Raw genomic sequence first — 18,182 nt, forward strand, 5'->3', positions numbered from 1 at the left:
GGATGATCTTTAGCTTCCAAGTGTTTGAACTTTTTCCAAACTTCTTATTGTGGCTCAGTTCCAGTTTCAAAGAAAGCATTGTGGTCTGAGAATATGAAGGAAATCAACTCAGTCTTTCAGTATGGGTTGAGACCTGATTTGAGACCCAGTATGTGATCTATTCTCAAGAGCAGTAATCTCTTCGATATCAGCCACAGCAACTTCTTTCAAGATATGTCTCCAAAGGCAAAGGAAACAAAAGCGAAGATCAACTTTTGGGACTTCATCAATATCAAAAGCTTTTGCACAGCAAAGGAAATAGTCAAGAAAACAAAGAGGCAACCCACGGAATGGGAGAAGATATTTGCAAATGACAATACAGACAAAAGGTTGATATTCAGGATCTATAAAGAACCCCTCAAACTCAACACACACAAAAAAGACAATCATATCAAAAAATGGGCAGAAGATATGGACAGACACTTTTCCAGTGAAGACATACAAATGGCTATCAGACACATGAAAAAATGTTCATCATCACTAGCCATCAGGGAGATTCAAATTAAACAATGAGGTATCACCTTACACCGGTTAGAATGGCCAAAATTAGCAAGACAGGAAACAACATGTGTTGGAGGGGTTGTGGAGAAAGGGGAACCCTCTGACACTGTTGGTGGGAATGCAAGTTGGTGCAGCCTCTTTGGAGAACAGTGTGGAGATTCCTTAAGAAATTAAAAATAGAGCTTCCCTATGACCTTGCCATTGCACTACTGGGTATTTACCCCAAACATACAGATGTAGTGAAAAGAAGGGCCATCTGCTCCCCAATGTTTATAGCAGCAATGGCCACGTTCGCCAAACTGTGGAAAGAACCAAGATGCCCTTCAAGAAACGAATGGATAAAGAAGATGTGGTCCATATACACTATGGAGTATTATGCCTCCATCAGAAAGGATGAATACCCAACTTTTGTAACAACATGGATGGAACTGGAAGAGATTATGCTGAGTGAAATAAGTCAAGCCGAGAGAGTCAATTATCATATGGTTTCACTTATTTGTGGAGCATCACAAATAGCATGGAGGACATGGGGAGATAGGAGAAGGGAGTTGGGGGAAATTGGAAGTGGAGGTGAACCATGAGAGACTATGGACTCTGAAAAACAATCTGAGGCTTTTGAAGGGGCGGGGGGTGGGAGGTCAGGGTACCAGGTGGTGGGTATTATAGAGAACACGGATTGCATGGAGCACTGGGTGTGGTGCAAAAATAATGAATACTGTTATGCTGAAAATAAAAATAAATTTTTTAAAAAAAGAAAGTTCTTTTTGTGCTTGAGAAGAATGAGTATTCTGTTGTTTCAGGGCATGTTCTGTATATATCTATGAGGTTCTTCTGGTGCAGTGTGTCTGTCATTCAAGACTCTTGTTTCTTCTTTGATTTTCTGCTTAGATGCTTAGATGATCTGTCTATTGCTGAGAGTCGAGTGTTGAGGTCTCCTACTATTAAGGTGTTATTATCTATCTATCTATCTATCTATCATATATATATATATATACACACACACACACACACACACACATATATATATATGTGTATATATATGTAACAGTTGGCTTATGTAGTTGGCTGCTCCCATGTTGGGGACATAAATATTTATAATTGTTAGATCCTCTTGTTGGATGGACACTTTAAGAATCATATAGTGTCCTTCTGTATCTCTAACTACAGTCCTTATCTTAAAATCTAATTTGATAAGAGAATTGCTACCTCAGCTTTCTTTTGAGTTCTGATGGCATGAACAATGGTTATCAATCCCTTCACTTTCGATCTAGAGGTATCTTTAAGTTCAACCGTAGTCTCTTATAGAAAGCATATGGATGGGTCCTTTTTATCTAATCTGCAACTCTGTGCCATTTTATGGGAGCATTTTGGGCATTCACGTTGAAAGTAATTATTGAAAGATGGGATTTTATTGTCTTCAGGCTGCCTGTCCTTGTTTCTGTAGATTGTCTCTGTATATTTCTGTTCTATATCACTCTTGGGGACTTTCTCCTTTTATCTAATTGCCCTTAGTATTTCTTGCAGGGTTGGCTTGGTGATCACATATTCTTTCAGTTTCTGCCTGTCCTGGAAGCTCTTTGTCTCTCCATCTGTTCTGAATCACAGCCTTGCTGGATAAATTCCTCTTGGCTGCATGTTTGTGCCACCAAGACCATGAGTGATCTCAGTCTGGGTGGGTGAGGGTGGCAGCTGCAGAAGCTGCCCTGGCGAAGGTCAGACCCCCAGATCCACAGGCACAGGTCTCACAAGTGCCTCTCCTGGTCCAGCAAGTTCACCTTAAGCTCCTGGATTCTGTTTGAATGCTGTTATATTGGGCACTTTCTGTCCCACCACCACCCCTCTGAAAACACTCATTGGTCCTCAGTGCAGGATGTTTTTGCACTGGGATATTAATTTACTTCCCAGTGGGTAGCTTCTGGTGGGTCCTTCCCCCTTCTGTTTATCCTCTGATATCGGTCTGCACAATCACAGCTCCATCCTTTGTACTTCACGACTGAAGATTCTCTGTCCCCAGAGAGATCCAGACATATAATCTTACATCTCAGGCTGATTCCATCGGTGTTCAGACAGCTTGGTAGATATCCAGCTAAATTCAGGGCATCTGTTGAAATGGAGTCCTCTACTCCTCTGCCATATTGCCCCCCTCTATCATGATGGCATTTTGACAGGGACTGCATTAAATGTGTAGATCGCTCTAAGTAACATACACATATTAACAATATTTGTTCTTCCAATCCATGAGCATGGAATGTCTTTTCATTTTTTTTGTGCCTTCCTCAATTTTTTAAGTCTTTTTCTATTTTCATTTTTCATGTTTACATTTTATCAATATATTCTGCCTTTTTTGTTTCCTTTCACTGTATTCATTTAATTTTTGTGTGTATATAAGTTTTGTTTTCTTCACAATTTTGGGATTTAGTGTCTTCTAACAAATGGACTAAAATACACCCAGGAGAAGTGGATCGTCCTGTTTTGTCCATCTGGGAAATTATATTGTCTTCTCTTCCTCTCTTTTGTTTTCTTTATTTCTTTTTTGTTTGTTTGTTTTGATCTCTTTGGATTTGTCTGGTGTGTATTTCACATGGCTCATGGTTGATTTTGATTTATTTCACTTGTTCATCCATTCTTCTCTGAACAAAATGACTAGAAGGAGGAATTCACAACAAAAGAAAGAACCAGAGTTAATGCTGTCATGGATCTAATCAATATGCATATAAGTAGAGTGTTGAAGATGGAATTCAGGATAATAAGTAAAAAGTTACTAGCTGGGCCTGAAAAAAAGAATAAAAGACACTAGACAGTCTCATAGTGCAGAAATGAAATCCAGTAAGGCCTAAATTTAAAATGCTTTAAGTAAGATGCAGTCTAAACTGGATGTCTGAACAGCTAGGATAAGTGAGGCAGAAGAGAGAGTAAGTAACATAGAAGACAAGTTGATGGAAAGGAAAGAAGTTGAGGAAAAGAGAAAAGAACAACTAATGGACCATTAGGGGAAACCTTGAGAAATCAGCCAAGCCATCAAATGAAACAATATTAGAATTTGGGTGGGGGACCTGAGAGAGAAGAAAGAGAAAGAGAGGGCCAGAAGGTATATTTAAGCAAATCATAGCTGAGAACTTCCTGAATCTGGGGAAGGAAATGGGTATTCAAGTCCAAGAGATAGAGAGGACCCTCCCAAAATCAATAAAAATAGATCCACACCCCAACATGTAATAGTGAAGCTTGCAAATTTCAGAGATGAAAGCAAAATCCTGAAAGCAGCTTAAGACAACAGGTTCTTTTTTTTTTAATTTTTTTTATTTAAAAGATTTTATTTATTTATTTGACAGAGAGAGAGATCACAAATAGGCAGAGAGACAGGCAGAGAGAGAGATGAGGAGAAGCAGGCTCCCTGCTGAGCAGAGAGCCCTATGCGGGACTCGATCCCAGGCCCCTGGGATCATGACCTGAGCCGAAGGTAGAGGCTTAACCCACTGAGCCACCCAGGAGCCCCAAGACAACAGGTTCTTAACCTACAATGGTAGAAACATTAGGCTGGCAACAAACCTACCTTAATGCAACAGAATACATGTTCTTCTCAAGTGCACATGGAGCATTCTCCAAACAGATCACATCCCAGGTCACAAATCAAGTCTTAAGCAATACCAAGACTGGGGTAATTCCCTGCATGTTTTCAGACATCAGTGATCTTGAATTCAATCACAGGAGGAAATTTGGAAGGAAACAAAACACTTCGAGGTTAAAGAGCATCCTACTAAAGAATGAAGAGTCAACCAGGAAATTAAAGATCTTTAAAATTTCATGAAAACTAATGAGAATGAAAACACACTGTTCAAACCTTTGACAAACAGCAGAAGCAGTCTTAAGAGGGAGCTGTATTTCAATACAAGCCTCTCTCAAAAATTAGAAAAATCTCAAATACACAAGCTCTCCTTACACCTAAAAGAACTGGAGAAAGAACAGCAAATATGGCTTAAACCAAGCAGGAGAAGAGAAATAAGAAAGACTAGAGCAGAAACCAATGAAATAGAAACCAGAGGAATAGTAGAACAGATCAATGAAAGTAGAAGCTGTTTCACTGAAAGAATTAATAAGATTGTTAAACTCCCAGCCAGACAAAAAAAAAAAAAAAAGAAAGAAAAGAAAAGAAAAAGGACCCTTGAGCACCTGGGTGGCTTTGTCAGTTAAGCACTTGCCTTCAGCTCAGGTCATGATCCCAGGGTCTTGGGATCAAGGCTCTAGGCTTTGCAGAGTCTGCTTCTTCCTCAGCCCCTCCCCCTGCCTTGTTCTCTCTCTCACTCACTTACACGCTCTCTCTCACAGAAATGAATAAATAAAGCCAAATAAATTTGTTTAAAAGAAAACAGAAAGGACTCAAATTAAGAAAACCATAGGTGAAAGAGGAGAGATCAAAACCAACACTAAGGAAATAGAAACAATTTAAGAACTTATTATAGCAGCTATATGCCAACTAGCAAGGAAATTGAAATAGTAATCAAAGATCTTTTGACAAACAAGAATCCAGGGCCAGATGACTCCAGGGGAATTCTACCAAACATCTAAAGAAGAACTAATACCTACTCTTCTGAAACTGCTTTAAAAAAAAAATAGAAATAGAAAGAAATTTTCCGATCATTCTATGAGACCAGTTTTACCTTGATCCCAGAACCAGATAAAGATCCCACCAAAAAGGAGAGTTACTGACAAATATCCCTGATAAACAGAGATGCCAGAATTCTCACCAAGACACTACTCAATAGGATGCAACAGTACATTAAAAGGATTATTCACCACGACCAAGTGGGATGTATTCCTGTGATGCAAGAGTGGTTCAACATTCACAAATCAATCAATGTGATAGATCACATAAATAAGAGAAAAGACAAGAACCATATGATCCTTTCATTTGATGCAGAAAAAGCATTTGATAAAATACAGCATTCTTTCTTCATTAAAACTCTTCAAAATGTAGGGATAGAAGAACCATACATCAGTATCATAAAAGTCATTTATGAAAAGCCCACAGCAAATATCATTCTCAATGGGAAGAAACTTAGAGATTTTCCCTTAAGGTCAGGAACATGACAGGGATGCCAATCTCACTACTATTGTTCCACATAGTACTAGAAGTCCTAGCTTCAGCAATCAGACAACAAAAACAAATAAAAAGCATTCAAATTGGCAAAGAAGTCAAACTTTCTCTCTTCCCAGATGGCATGGTACTTTATGTGGAAAACCCAAAAAACTCTACCCCAAACTTGCTAGAACTCATACAGCAATTTGGCAACACGACAGGATACAAAATCAATGCACAGAAATCAGTTGCATTTCTATACATTAATAATGTGACTGAAGAAAGAGAATCACACACCATACCCAAAGATAAACTCAAAATGGATGAAAGACCCAAATGTGAAGCAGGAATCCATGAAAATCTCTGAGAATAAAGGCAGTAACCACTTCAACCTTGGCCAGAGCAAAGTCTTGCAAGACATGTCTCTAAAGTCAAGAGAAACAAAAGCAAAAATGGACCATTGGGACACAGACTGAGGGTTGTGGAAGGGGAGGTTGGTGGGGGTATGGTGTAACAGGGTGATGGGTAATTGGCTAATTGAATTCAAATTTTAACAAAATGCTTTCCCTGTGTTCAAAGATTATTTTTTACCATTGTCTCATTTTCATTATTTTAATGTTATTTATTATATAGAGAGGATATTTTTTGTTTTTCATGTTTCCACTTTTTGTAGATATTTATATATATTTCCCATTTTTTTATTACATTAGACTGCTTTGTTGAATCACTGTTTGTTTAGTATCATGTTGTTTAGACTCCACGTGTTTGTGTGTTTTCCAGTTTTTCTCTTTTTAAATTTACTGAGGCTTGTTTTATGCCCTAACATGTGATATACTCTAGATGTTCCATATATACTGGAAGAAAATGTGTATTCTGTTGTTTTGGGATGGAATGTTCTGTATACATCTGTGTTGTCTGCATGGTCTCATTTCTCATCCAAAGACATGATTTCCTTATTGATTTTCTGCCCTGATGCTCTATCCATTGATGTACTTTGGGGTTAAAGCCCAATACCCTTGCTGTGCCATATCATCTTGGCTCCTTATGTCCATTAATATTTGATTTATGTATTTAGGTGCTTCAGTGTTGGGTGCATAGATATTTAGAATTGTTTTATCTCTCTGTTGGATTTACCCCTTTGCATTATGTAATGTCTTTTTCTATAGCTCATTACAGTCTTTCTTTTAAATTCCTTTTTTTCTGATATAAGCATTTCTTCTCTGGGTTGTTTTCATTTTGTTTTGATTTTTGTTTGTTTGGTTATTTTTTTGCTTCCAAACACATGCATCTATGTTTTCCATACCTTAGCTTTTACTCTGCATGTATCTCCACATCTGAGATGATCACTTCTGGGCACCATATAGATAGGTGTTGCTTATTTATCCATTCTCTACCTTGTCATTTGATTGGAATATTTAAGTCCTTTACATTTAACATAATTATTGAGACATATGTCCCTATTGAAATTTTGTTATTTGTTGTCTGGTTGTTTGTAGTTTTCTGTTCCTGTCTCCTTATCTTCCTCTATTTCTTTGTGATTGACGAGTTTCTGTAGGGTTGTTTCACTTTTTCTTTTTTTAATTTTGTGTATCCACTACAGGTTTTAGGTTTGTTGTTACTCAGAAGTTCTTATATAATATCCTGCATTATAGCAGTGTATATTAATTGGACAGTCACTTGAGTCTAAATACATTCTTTACACATCCCTGGGTGGCTCAATTGCTTAAGCGTCTGTCTTCAGCTCAGGTCTGATCCCAGGGTTCTGGGATCAAGCCCTACATCTAGCTCCCTGCTCAGCGGCCTGCTTCTCTCTCTTCCTCTGCCTGCTGCTTCCCCTTCTTGTGCTCTCTCTCTGTCTCTCCCTGAAATAAATAAATAAATACTTTAAAAAATAAATAAACACATTCTTTTTTAGAAAAACTTCTCTTCCTTTTTCCTTATCTCTTCCATATTTTATGTACATGCTATCATATTTACATATTTTTTGTATTTTACATCTTTTTACTCATAACTTATTATGCATTTTCTGGTCGCTCGTTTTCCATTTCATTTTTTATTTATTTATTTATTTTACAGACAGAGATCACAAGTAGGCAGAGAGGCAGTCAGAGAGAGAGAGAGGAGAAAGCAGGCTCCCTATGGAGCAGAGATCCTGATGTGAGGCTCGATCCCAGGAGCCCGGGACCATGACGTGAGCCAAAGGCAGAGGCTTTAACCCACTGAGCTACCCAGGCACCCCTCATTTTCCCTTTTCAAAAAGTCAGTTTCACTGACTTTTCACTGACTGTAATACTGTTTTAGTGGTGATAAACTCTTTTAGCTTTCGTTTCTCTAGGAAAATGTTGATCTCTCTTTCAAATCTGAACGAAAGTCTTATCAAGTACATTCTTCTTGGTTGTAGTTCTTTTTCCTTTCAGCACTTTGCATATATCATGTCACTCATTCTGGCTTGCAGAGAGTTTCATTTCTTTTGACACTTTTAAGAAGAAGGGTTCACTGGGTTATCTTCCTCTGCGGGGTAAAGTTTTTGGCTTGTTTGCTACCTGGAAAGATGTGGAATATGACAGCACACACACACACACACATACATGATAGTATTCTTTTGGCCTTTCAAAATTTTCCTTCATCCTCTAACCAGCATTTACTCTAGCTGGTGGTCTGAGTTTTGCCCTGACAGCCTGCTATGAGCTGTCAAAGGGTACAGTGGAAATGTTCACCATCCTCTGAGTCCACACATCCGTCCCTCTGGTGAGCACAGCCCCTCCAAAGAGATTGTCATCCCATATCCGAAGTATCAAAACAAAGGTGCCTCTGAGAATTCCTTAAGGAACTCCCAAGGGTTGGAGCATGTGGATGTCCACCCAGAGGTCAGCTGCACAGTGTATGTGACAATGGGCACCTGTCCCAGCACGCTCTGAGTAGGAGATCCACTCTAATTCTAATGTCTGAGATTCCAAGAAAAGTGAGGAGGCATCACTCCCACCAGAGCCCTGAGCTATATAAAGGCAAAGGACTCAAGGAAAAAGACATTCGTATAGACACTTGGAGAAATTTTATTATACTCATTAATTAACAATGAGTAAATAAGAAATTAAAAGAAAAGCAAATGCAGAGTAGACTCCCCTGAAGTGCCCCTGTGTAAGCAGTGGGGCGTGTTTCCAGGCAGGTCCCCATGCAGTTACCCTAGAAACACGGGAAATCTGGCCCAGATGCGATTACAACCCCCCACAGTTCTTTTTTTTTTTCCTAACGAGGTGTAAGCCTGTCAGTGCCCTCTGGCGTGACACCTTAGAAGTAGTTGAGGCCACCGCGGCTCAGCGGGAAACTCTGAAATTTAATGGCACTGGTTTGGGGGATGGCCAAGGTCAGGCGGTGCAGTCTCGGGGCTGTATACCTGTTCCAGCGTCACGGCCGTCACTGCAGTCGGAAGTGGTGTCCCAGGACACCAGACAGGCCAAGGAGGTTCAGCCTGCCAAGGAGCAGCCACCTGAATTCGCTCCACAGTCAAGCCCAGAACTTCCCATGGAGGGAACTGCATCACCGCCCCAGGCGTGGCAGAGCCGGCGGGGACCCCGGACTCTCTAAACTCTTCGGACTCGGATTCCGACTTGGACAGTGCAACAGATTCAGATAGTTCAAGCGCCTCCTCATTCTCATCATCTTCCTCCACTGCTGTCAGGTGGAGAAGATGATTGACAAACTGGGAAGGAAAATAATAATTTTCCTCTTAAAACTGAAGATGAGTTACTTCTTAATGAACTACCTTCTCTTGAAAAACTTGCTATTATTCTGCCTGAATATACTGATCTAAAGCCCCTTGGGGTGGTTTCAAGTATTATTGAGCAATTAGTAATAATTCCATCTATGATTAACCTACCTCCGGTTAATGGGACTAATTTATTTTTTGAGACTGTAATTTTTAAAAGCAATGGACAGACAGCAGGAAAGATATTTGAAACATTTGAACCTGTTGCACATCCATTTATGTGTCACGATTTAATTCTTCAGAGCACATTGAGAGAAAAGGTATGATAATACAGGACACTATGTATTTTGCTCTATCAGTGAAAGACTTCACTCAGTACATAGTCACAGAAATGCCCAGAGTGTCTCAATCGCATTCCTCAGTCCCTGCGATGTCAGTGAATCATTTGCAGAGAGCAAGTGTGACCTAGAAGAATGTACTCACTCTCTCAGTCCCATGTAGTTCAGGCCCATTCAAGGTCAAGGCTAAAATGGGCAAATCCTAGGGGGAGGGATGTGAGTGCCAAGTTAAGGGAAAAGGCCTGGAGAACTGGCACTTTGGCCTCTCACCTTGAAAGCATCAAGGGAGAGAGGCCTGGGCACCATTAGCGTACAAGGATGCCACTGATTTTTGTAAATCAATTTGTAATATGTCACTTTATTGAATCATTGATTACTTTCAAAAGATTTTTTTATTGACTCTTCAGATTTTTCTGTATGTAAGATGATATTTGCAAAGAGTGACATTTTTGCTTCTTCCTTCCTAATATGGAAAGCTTTTATTTCTTTCTCTTGCCTAATTGCTAGCTAGGACTTCCACTGCTATATTGAATAGAGAGTTGGGGAGAGTGTCCTTCCTTGTTATGTTCCTGCTCTTAGAGGAAATGCTTTCAATTTTTCTTCATTGAGTAGGATGGTTGCTGTGGGTTTCCTGTAGGTGGCCTTTATTAGGTAGAGGAATGCTCCTTCTACATCCAATTGATTAAGAGTTTTATCATAAAAGAAGGGTATATTTTGTCTAATTTCTTTGGGCAAGTTTTGAAATGATCATGTGATTTTTTACCTTTCATTCTCTTGGTGTATTGAATTACACTTATTGCTCTTTGTAGGTTCAACAACCTTGCACCCCACAGATAAATCCCATTTAGCCATGGTGTCTAATTTGTCCAATGTGGGAACTCAGTTTGATAACACTTTGCTGAGGATTTTTCCATCTGTATTCATCAAGGATACTGGTTTATTGCTTTTTTTGTCATGGTGGTATCCTTATCTGGTTTGCCATCAAAATAATACTGCCTTTGTAGAATGAATTTGAAATTGTTGCCTCTTCCTTAACATTCTGGAAGAGTTTGAGGAGTATTGGTATTAATTTTCCACTGCATGTTCATTAGAATTCACTAGTGAAGTCATTTGACCATGAGGTTTTCTTTTAGGAGTTTTGGGGGTTTTGTTTTGTTTTGTTTTTAATTTTTTAATTTTTTAATAAACATATAATGTATTGTTAGCCCCAGGGGTATAGGTCTGTGAATCACCAGGTTTACACACTTCACAGCATTCACCATATCACACATCCTCCCCAATGTCCATAACCCAACCGCCCTCTCCCTATCCTCCTCCCCCCAGTCACCCTCAGTTTGTTTTATGGCAGTAAGAGTCTCTTATGGTCTGTCTCCTTCCTGATCCCATCTTGTTTCATTTATTCCTTTCCTACCCTGCCAAACACCCTACGTTGCATCTCCACTTCCCAATATCTGAGAGATCATATGATTGTTGTCTTTCTCTGGTTGACTTATTTAGCTAAGCATAAAACCCTCTAGTTCCACCACATCATCTCAAATGGAAAGATTTCATTTTTCTTTGATGGCTGCATAGTATTCTATTGTACATATATACCACATCTTCTTTATCCATTCATCTCTTGATGGACATCTATGTTCTTTCCATAGTTTGGCTATTGGGGACAATGCTGCTATAAACATTCGGGTGCATGTGCCCCTTCAGATCACTACATTTGTATTCTTAGGGTAAATACACAGTAGTGCAATTGCTGGGTCATAAGGTAGCTCTATTTTCATCTTTTTGAGGAACCTCCATGCTGTTTTCCAGAGTGGTTGCACCAGATTGCATTCCCATCAACAGTGTAGGAGGGTTCCCCTTTCTCCACATCCTTGCCAGCATCTGCCAGGCACTCAAGCCAGGGCTGCCACAATCTCATTACAATAACCTGGGGAGGACTCTCCTGGGAGGATGATGTTGGGCCCTGAGCCATGGCAGGAACAGAGGGTCAAGTTCTGGTGGTTGAGGGCATGGGGGTCCTGTAGGTCACTAAAAAGCCCCTTGTCCCCTAAATATAAAGGACCCTCAGAAAATCTGAGGGGTCCAACACCAGGCTGGTTGGTGGGCTTCCATGCTAAACCATTCCTGCTGCTGAGACAGAGTGTGTGCATGCCAGGGGACAAACAAGTCAGAGCAGCAGTCATCAAAGAGCATGCCCTGAGGAAACAGGTATCCCAGGCTGAAGTCCCTCACTGGCTGATGGTAAAATGCTTGCTTATGCCCATTGAGTTGGGTGGGTATAGTGTCCCACAGTGTGGTGGGCTACCCAGGTGCTGCCCACCTGAAGGTGCTTTAAGCAGGCCTGAGAGGACATCGCTGGATGCTATAGAGGCTTTGGGGTAGGTGGCTGTGTGGGCAGAACCAAATTTGGGGGGCTGTATGGGTATGGAGGCAGCCACTGGTCAGTGAACAGTTTGCTAGTATCCAGGTGGACTCCTGAGTGATGCAGGAGAAGGCAGGTGACATTGTTGTCACAAACTTTTGGGGCAGCTGCTTTTGGGTGTCAGCTGAGTCCTTGGGCAAGCTCAGGAGGCTGAGGGGAACATGGTAGTGGCAGGAAGGGATTCCAGGGAAAGAAGCTGGGTAAGGGGGTTACCCAGCACAGGAGAGGAAGCAGAGGGGCAGGAACTGGAGGATGAGAGAACCAGAGCACTGAGTGAGGAGGAAAGAGGCTGACAGTCAGGGATGGCTATCAGAGCCTTGAATGTGGGGGTGGGGAATGCTCCAAGAGGTCCAGGAGTTGGGATTGCCCAGGGAAGACCACAGGATGGGTAGCTGAGCAGGGAGTAAAGTCCTGTCTCATCATAGCCCAAGCCTGGTCCAGGCACTGGCTCCCACTGATCCTGAGGTAGATCATGCTGTGTCTTAATTTGGAGGTACTGATACCCTCCCTCAAGCTGGGATAGGCTGTCTCCTCAGAGCCCTGGGGGGTGGGAAGTGCCAGGGGAAAGTGCAGGTTGGTGAGATCAGGTAGGGAGCTTCCTGTGTTCATGGCTGGTGGAAGGGCAGGCACATTGGCAGGCTGGTCAGGGAGCACATAGTGCTCTGATTAACATCAGATAAGTGTTAATTCCAGGGAGTTCACAGGACTAAGATAGGAAGAACATCAGGACAGCTTCCAAGCATGGCATTTCTTCAACAAATCTTTGTCCTCTAACAAGTTCTCTTCAATAACAGGGACTTTGGAGTCCACTTTACCATTCAGAAAACCTCAATGGTAGCTGAGCAGGATGCTAGGAGGGGTGGGGCCTGGATAAATGTCCTGAGGGCTGGGGTTCCTCACACTGGTGTGAAGGCAGAGCCAGTACTTGTCCTATTCAGTCAGATGGTAGTAGAAAGACCTGCCCCTTCTCTGCGGGGACATTATCCCAGGGCACATCATCCACCAGCTGGGCTTTGGGGGAAGAGACAAATAGGCAGGACCACAGGGAGAGCTGTCTTTCTGGCAGGGATAGCAGTGGAGTAGGGATGCGATTTTTCTGGAATCTCACTGTAACTGTTCAAAACTCCTGCAGCCCAGTTCTCCACAATGAATACAGAGGCAAGTTGAGGGGGCTCTTGGAACTCAGCCAGGTCAGAGCTTATCTGGTTATCAGTGGGCAGAGAACGGCCATAAGGAGAGCTCCTTGTGCATGTCAGTTACAATCAGGGGGCCTGTAGGCCCCATGTGTTCCTCAACTCCAAGCTCTCTGGTATCTGTGCCTCCCCTACAAGCCTGTCTTCCTGCCCTTCAGCCTCCACCTGTGCCTCTCAGATGACTACACTGGTCTGTTCAGGTTGTCTACATCTTCCTAAGTCAGTCTTGGTCAGTTGGGTGTTTTTAAGAATGTACCCATTTCCTTTAGATATATAATTTGTTGATATGCAATTATTCATAGTCTTTCATAATTCTACGTATTCCTGTCCTATGCATTGTAATAACCCTCTTTTATTTCTTCTTTTTTTATTATATTAGTCACCGTACAGTACTATGTCCCTTTTTTTTCTTAGACTAGCTAACTTTTTGCCAGTTTGTGTTCATCATCTTCTAGAACCAGCTTTTAGTTTCATTGATCCTTTCTATTGTTTTTCTGGTCTCTATTTCATTTACTTCTGCTCTGATTTTTAGTATTTCTTCCTTTTTGTTAACTTGGGGATTAATTTGTTCCTCTTTTTCTAGTTCATTGAAGTGTAAAGGTAGATTTTTTTTTGAGATCTTTCTAATTTTTGTTACTCTAAACTTCCTCTCTGAACTGCTTTTACTGCAACCCGCAAAGTTTGATATATTGTATTTTCATTTTCACTTGTTTGAGACCATTATTTATTTTCCTTTTGAGTTCCTCTTTGACCTATAAATTGTGTTACCAAACTCAGACTAGTTGAGCACCCAGTGCCCAGTAAGCCAATGTCTGAGACATGGGTTTTGAGGCAAGAAAGTCTCACTCATTATCACAAGGAACGCCCAGTGAGAAAGCTGGCTATCATTCCCGAAGCTGCATTGCCCTCTGGAGGAACAGGGACAGCCACTACTTGTTTGTGGAAGGAGGTTAATATATAAGAGGAGGATGAGGTGTTTCTGGAAACCTTGAGAGGGTGGGCCTTGAAACAGTCTGGAGCTCTGTATTCCTCTGGAAAATAAGGCACCCCATTCAGGACCTGGAATGATCAGGTATGTCAGATAATTTTGAGACAAATGTTTCTTTCCACTCCCCATTAGGTTTCTATAATCAGTGGGTAAACAGGGAGTAGGGATAAAAGGCAAAGTAAATGATTGATCATGCATGAGGTTAAGTGATGTGAAAACGTCCTCAGTAGGGAATAAAACGTGACGTGCATCTAAGGTAATAATGCAACTAATACAATGTAGTTCTGCATATGCTTTCAAGACTTATCCAAGAATCTGGCCTCAGGCGTCTGGCTTCAGTTGTTTAAAATTTTGTCATCTCTTTCCCACATATATTTAGGTCTACTCAGTTTCCTCTTATTCATTTTTACTTTCATACCAATGTGGTCAGAGAAGTTGTCTGATATGGTTTCAGTCTTCTTAATTTTGTTAAGATTTCTGTGTTCCATCAGGGGATCATTCGCTTGGGTTATCTACAACCATTCCTTCACTATAAAACTACATTTGTCCTTACAGCTAAAATGACCCTTCTGAAAGCATCACATACTTGGGTCTATGTTTTTAATTTATCAAGGTACTATCTGTCATTTGATTGGTAAAGTCATCCCACTTACATTTAAGTGATTATTGATATGAAAGGACTTACTATTGTCATTTTATCTTTTCTTTTCTGATTGTTTTGTATCTTTATTATTTCTTCTTCTTTGTGTTTCTGTCTACTTTTATCACTTGTTGGTTTTCCATGATTATTCCCTCAGTTTGCCCTTTTTCAAGGTTCTCTCTGCTCTCGATATTGTTTTGTCTTACCCTGACAAACTGTATAAACTGTCTCCTAGATTAAATGGTGATTTCCTGCTGTTGGCAACTTTTCTTCATTTGCCTACATGGCTGTTCTCATTTTCCTCTTCCCCTTTGACATTTTTGCTGTCACAAACACTTTTCCTGGTATAGGTTTGTTACTAACTGCAGTAGCTCTAGTTATTTTTAATAACTTTAGCCATTGCTGTTATCATTAAGTGTTTAATGCCCTATTCTAAAATAAGGTTACAGTTTCTGACTGTCTGCCAGCTTACTCAGAGTCTCTGTACCTTCATCTTTTCATTACAGTACTAAAGTTCCGCTCAATATGTCTTGGAGGCAGGACTAGTGGTGGGGAATTCCCTCAAGTTTTCTTTGTGTGGGAAAGTCTTTATTTCTCCTTCATGTCTGAAAGATAAATCCTGGATACAGATTTCTTGTCTGGCAATATTTATTTGTCAATGCTATGATTATGTCATTCTGCTCTCTCCTGGCCTACAGAGTTTCTGCTGAGAAATCTGCTAATGATCTCTCCTATGGGAACTCATTTTTACGTTACTTTCTTTTATACTTTCAAGATTCCTTCTTTATCTTTGACATTTGACAGTGTCATTGGAAAGTGTCTTGGAGATGGTATTTTTGTATTGAGATAATGAAGTTATCTGTTAACTTCCCAGACTTCTATGTCCAGTTCTTTCCCCAGGATTGGGAAGTTCTCAGTCAACACTTTTGTAATAACAATTCTGCCCCTCTTCTCCTTCTCTTCTCCTTTTGGTATACCCACTATTCTTAACTGGCTCTCCTAATGGAGTGTGGTAGCTCTTGCAGGATTTCTTCAATTTTTAAGCTTGTTTTTCTTTTAAGTAATCTCTACATGCAACATAGGGCTCTAGGTCACAATCCAAAGATCAAGAGTCGGATGCTCCACTAACTGAAGCAGCCAGGCACTCCAGGGTTTTTTCACTTTAAAAAATAATAAGAAACCGGGCATCTGGGTGGCTTACTGGTTAAGCCTCTGCCTTCGGCTCGGGTCATGATCTCAGGGTCCTGGGACCAAGCCCCACATCGGGCTCTCTGCTCGGTGGAGAGCCTGCTTCCCCCTCTCTCTCTGCCTGCCTCTCTGCCTACTTGTGATCTCTGTCTGTCAAATAAATAAATAAAATCTTTTAAAAAAATAATAAGAAGAAGAAACCTTAGTTCTCTTCACTTCTACCTGAATCATTTCTAGATTCCACCTTTCAGACCATGTATTCTCCCTTCCACCTGATCTGCTCTATTTCCAATGTTTCTAATGCATTCTTCATCTCATTTACTGAGTTCAGCTCCAGAATTTCGGTTTGGTGCTTTTTTAGAAATTCAGTCTCTTGGGTAATGTACTCCTTCTACCCATTCATTTTATTACTGAGTTCATTGAATTGCCTGATTCTCGTATATCTTGTTGAATTCCGTTCTGGCCGTTATTTTGAATTCTCTATTACTTAGATCACAGTCTTCTGTAAATGTAGGGTTGGTGGCTGGAGAAGTGTCATTTCTTTTTAGCAAAACCATATTACCATGATTTCTCATGCTCTTTAATGAGATTTTCCTCTGCCAAATAGTCTGAAGTAGCCAACACCTTTTGAATGTAGGCAAAAATTTGTTAACTTTGATGCTAACAGTTCATGGGGAGGCCCTATTTTAGTATTACAGCAGGTGGCAGAAGAGCACAATCTTTTCCTTTCTCTTACTAGAGTAGCCCTGGTGGCTGTATAGACCAGGCTCAAAGGAAAAAAAAAAAAAAAGGAGGAGACTGGCAACTCTGGAGGGGCCTGTATGTACTAAGTCCCTTGGGTTTGGGGTGTGCCCCACACTCCAGGAGGAGGATCCTCAAGTTCATGAGTCCCATGGAGCTGGGAGCTCTCTTGCTGAACTCTCAGGGCAGACAGAGAATAAAGTGTTTCTTCTTCTCTGCCTCCTTCCCTTGCCTTTTACCTTCCCCCACTGTCCCCTCCTGGTCAGATGCCCTACCTCAGACGACCCTGCTCTGTGGCTTCACAGCGATGGGGTCCTCCAGTCATAGCCCACAAGGTCAAGTAGCCTTTCACTCACCCCTTTCCACCCCAACCTTCTGGACCACAGGAGTCACAGGTGAGCATTACCACCACTGTAAAAGCCAGGGTAACAGGCCCCACCAAACTGCCTGGGGTCTGGTCTCCCTGAATACCAATCCACACCCTCTCAAATGTAAACATGGGTGGATCTCTTTGGTGTCTCATGTGCTGTCCAGAGGAACCTTTGTTGGGTTTTGGAATCTTACTAGTTGTAAACAGAAAGGGGGAGACAAATGGAAGGACTCATTCTGCCATGATGCTGACCTCACTCCTCCCAAGAATGATGGTTTTAACCATTCTTTCTGGAATTACATGGGCTGCTGGTCCACTAGTTTCAAAAGATTCCTTTTTTTTTTTAAGATTTCATTTATTCATTTGACAGAGAGAGATCACAAGTAGGCAGAGAGGCAGGCAGAGAGAAAGGAAGGGAAGCAGGCCCCCTGCTAAGCAGAGAGCCCGATGCGGGACTCGATCCCAGGACCCTGAGATCATGACCTGAGCCGAAGGCAGCGGCTTAACCCACTGAGCCACCCAGGTGCCCAAGATTCCTTTTTTGTGTGTGGATAATTCGTATCATATCCATACCTTCCTTTCCCCTCCATTTCAAAGGAAATATACCCATAGCCCATCTAAAAGGAATCCAGTGTCATAAAGCCACAAAGTATACTGTAAAAGGATATGAACATGTCAGATAATATATTAACACATAGAGTATTTTTTAAATATACAAAGATCCCAAAGAGTATATTTATGACTTTATTGTTGGGATAAATATTTTGACAAATTTGAAAATTCCTCTACTACTCTTTCCCACGTCCTGTGAGCAGTGCAATGCCCTCCTCCAACATACAGTTCAGTTTAGATATTTGTATCACTCAGTGTCTGGTCAGAGGCAGAAACCACATCACTCAGGTTAACAGGGAAAATCTGATATAAAGAATTATTAAGAAAGATGTATTTAATTATGAAAGAGATAAAAGAAAGCTCTATGGAAACC

At 41.0% G+C, this 18,182-nt stretch overlaps 2 pseudogenes; one reads left to right on the top strand and one right to left on the bottom strand.

The window, feature by feature from the left end:
• Nucleotides 1-1,780: 1,780 nt before the first annotated feature.
• On the top strand, nt 1,781-10,007 carry LOC131834693 (H/ACA ribonucleoprotein complex non-core subunit NAF1-like; annotated as a pseudogene).
• A 1,712-nt stretch (nt 10,008-11,719) lies between these two features.
• On the bottom strand, nt 11,720-17,152 carry LOC131834694 (CREB-regulated transcription coactivator 2-like; annotated as a pseudogene).
• Nucleotides 17,153-18,182: the final 1,030 nt, after the last annotated feature.

The sequence above is a fragment of the Mustela lutreola genome, chromosome 6, assembly GCF_030435805.1.
Source record: "Mustela lutreola isolate mMusLut2 chromosome 6, mMusLut2.pri, whole genome shotgun sequence".
In the NCBI taxonomy this organism is placed as follows: Eukaryota; Metazoa; Chordata; class Mammalia; order Carnivora; family Mustelidae; genus Mustela; species Mustela lutreola.